Below are 3,481 nucleotides of genomic sequence, written 5' to 3'. Positions count from 1 at the left end.
AGCTCCTAACCCGTCCTACCAGGTCCCCTGGGACCAGGCTCTCGCCCTCCCCCCGATTTCCTCCAGCCACACTGCTGTTTGCAAACCCTGATCTGGCCTCAGGGATTTTTCATTCCCTCGGCCTGGAATCCTTTCTTCAGTCTTTGTGCAGCTGGCTCCTTCTCATCCTTCAGGCCTCAGCTCAGCCATCCTCCCCCGACAGCAGCTTTCACTGGCCTCCATGTATGGCCACCCCTGCTGGCCTGCATGCACGCAATCTGTACCACATCACCATGCCTGCCGTAGCTCTTCCCCATCACGTAGGGTCTAATGTTGCCTCGGTTACTTATTTCAAGTTATTTAGTCCACTAGAAAGGATGCTCTATGAGGGCGGGCACGCTACCTGTCCAGTTCACCCCTGAAGCCGCACTGCCTGCACATAAGCATGATACATTTCTGTTCAAGGCATGAATGGGAGGAGCGTGATGTTGGTTCTCATCACTGAAAACAACCCACAGCCCACCAGCAGGATCTCTGAGCACCAAGTACCAATCTCCTGGCTGCCCTCCCCCATGCCCCGGGCTGGGGCCTAGAGAATCAGGGAGAGGAAAGAGCAGCCCATTGTCCAGGCAGCATCCACCTGCTCCTCCCTCCTTATCATCCAGCTCATCCCTTACTGGTGCTGTGCATGTGCAGAGTCCAGAATCAGACAAGGAGCTTGTGAAAAACCTGATTTCCTATAAAATACTCTAAGTGTATGTGGAAAGTTGAAGGTCTACCCAGGCATCCAGTCTACCCAGGCAGCTGGGATATTCCAGGCTCCCAAGTGAGCCCCAACAGCAAGTGACACAGATGCTACATAGGGAGCAGAGCTTGCCCTGGGGAGCAGCCTCAGCTCATCCCATCAGACACCCCTCCCCACGCCCCCACCCCCCAGACACCTGGGCTCCTCTCTCTGGAAATTCACCCAGCCCCAGAGACACAAACGCACATCCAATCGTGAGCCAGCAGCCCAAGCCAGGATACTCAGGGGACACCCTCGTGGAGACACTTCCTTCCTGGGGCCTGATTTCCACTGAGAAAAGACTGCAGGTGGGCCAAGATTGATTTTTAAGAATGAGGGAAAGGAAGGAATGAAGTGCCTTTCACAAAAACTGTGAAATAAAGGGGGGGGGCAAAAAGGGGGGATGATGAAAGACTTCACAAGGTGGACCTAGACAAGGAGTAGCGAGAATCTGAGGAGCCCAAATCAGGAAAGGGTAGGAAGGGATCCCCGGGTGGCGCAGCGGTTTGGCGCCTGCCTTTGGCCCAGGGCGCGATCCTGGAGACCCGGGATCAAATCCCACATCGGGCTCCCGGTGCATGGAGCCTGCTTCTCTCTCTGCCTGTCTCTCTTTCTCTCCCTCTCTCTGTGACTATCATAAATAAATAAATTAAAAAAAAAAAAAAAAAAAAAGGAAAGGGTAGGAAGTGTGAGGTTTCTTTCCTTCCCAGAAGTGGACAATTGTTATAACTGATTAAAGGAGCACAATCCCGAAGCGCCCTTCTCGGTTCTGTTCAAGGTCAGCCAAGTACTAAGGGCAGAAACAGCGAGCATTTCTCCAGCACTTACTATGTGCCAGGCACTGTTCTGTGAACGCCAGATGAGCAACCCGTGGCACAGAGCAAGGAGGTTAACTTGCTCAAGACCATGTCGCCAGGGGCAAGATCTAGGACCTACTTCCGTTGCCCTGAGTCTTCACCACTAGAGGCTTTCCGTGGTCGCACTAGGGGGGCCCTACCCTTCTGGAGTTCATGCCTTCCAAGCCATTATCCCTCAGCTGATCTTTCCATTCCAGTCTCAAAGATGTGTGTGTGTGATTCTTCTCTGCCCCTTGTGCATCTGGAAAAGTTAAGGGACCCGCCCGAGCTCACGCTGCCCACTGGAGGGGAATCAGAACCAAAGTGAGGGGGATCCCTGGGGGCCGCAGCGGTTGGGCGCCTGCCTCTGGCCCAGGGCGCGATCCTGGAGGCCCGGGATCCCACGTCGGGCTCCCTGCATGGAGCCTGCTTCTCCCTCTGCCTGTGTCTCTGCCTCTCTCTCTCTGTGACTATCATAAATAAATAAAAAAAAATAAAGTATAAAAAAAAAAAAAAAGCAGCAAAGTGTGTTGAACCCCGGAATGCGGGGCGCTACTTCCTACGCGCTGAGGGCGCACGCTCGAGACCCGGGCCCGAGCTCCGCCCGGAGCAGCAGCATCTCCCCAGGCTTCGGCCGGACCCCCCCGCGCCAGCGCCCCGGCGCCCCGCCCCGCCCCGGGTTCCCACAGTCCCGGCGAACTTCCCAGGAAGGCTCCTCGGCTTCCTCCCAGCCCCGGGCGCGGGGGCCGCTGCCAAGTCGCCGCGGAGTCCTCGCAGCTGCCGTCGGCCCTCGGGGCCCTCCCGGAAAGGTCCGGGGCTGCAGCTCCACGAGCTCTTCCCGCCCGGGCCCGGCTCGCGGCCCCCAAGGCGCCCAACGCCCCGCCCAGAGGCCGCGGAGCCCCGTCCCGCGGGCGATCCCTGCGCGTCCGGGGCCCCGCAGCGGCCGGCGTGTGTGCGCGCGCGTGTGTCCAGCAGCCGACGCGCACACGCGTGTGTCTGTGTCTGTGTCTGCGTGTGCGTGTGTGTGTGTTTACGTGCGGAGCGCGCGGTGGGAAAACAATGGGAGCGGCCGGGAGCACAGCGACGGGCCCCCCGCCCCCGCCCCCGCCCCCGCCCCCGGGCAGGACCAGCTTCGCGGCGAATTCGAGAGGCCGAGATTCACCTCGGACTGCAGAGGCGGGAGGCGGGGGTGGCAGGGAGCAGGGAGCAGGGGGCAGGGGGCAGGGGGGCGGGGGGCGGGACGCGGGGGGGAAGCCGGAGCGGCGGGAGCAGAAAACAAACAGGATGCGGAGCCGGCGGTGCGCGGCGCGGCGAGCCCGGGGGGCGGGGGGGATGCGCGGCGGGACCCGGGGCCGCTCCGCTCCTGGCGCCGCGCCCCGCGCCCCGCGCCCCGCGCCCCGCGCCCCGCGCCCCGCGCCCCGCGCCCCGCGCCCCGCGCACAGGTCGCTCCAGCTTCCCGCTGGGACAGCCCCGGGCCGGGCGCCCGGACGGCGGGGAGAGCCAGCCCCGGGCCCGGCCGCCCGGCGAGGGGGAGGGGCGGGGAGCTCCCGGGGCCGGCGGCGCGGCGCACGCGGACCTCGAGCCCCCGCAGCCCGCCACGCGCGCCGGGGCCACCGCTCGGCACAGGGGCCCGGGTCGGCCCGCGGGGAGCGGCCGCGGGCCGGCGGCGGGGGCCCTGGGGGTCCGCTCCGCCCCGAAAAACTTTGCAAAGGGAGAAAACTCGCGGAGCCGGACCGCGGGGCGCGAGTGTCAGACTTGGCAGGGCCGGGGGGGGGGGGGGGGGGGGGGGCAGGGGCGGGGGCGGGGCGCGCACTTACTACTCGGGCTCGGGGGCTCAGATGATCATGAGCGCCGAAAAGCGGACATAGCAGCAAGAAGGTGA

The sequence above is a fragment of the Canis lupus genome, chromosome 38, assembly GCF_011100685.1.
Source record: "Canis lupus familiaris isolate Mischka breed German Shepherd chromosome 38, alternate assembly UU_Cfam_GSD_1.0, whole genome shotgun sequence".
In the NCBI taxonomy this organism is placed as follows: domain Eukaryota; kingdom Metazoa; phylum Chordata; class Mammalia; order Carnivora; family Canidae; genus Canis; species Canis lupus.
Note: the sequence above shows the minus strand (reverse complement) of the source record.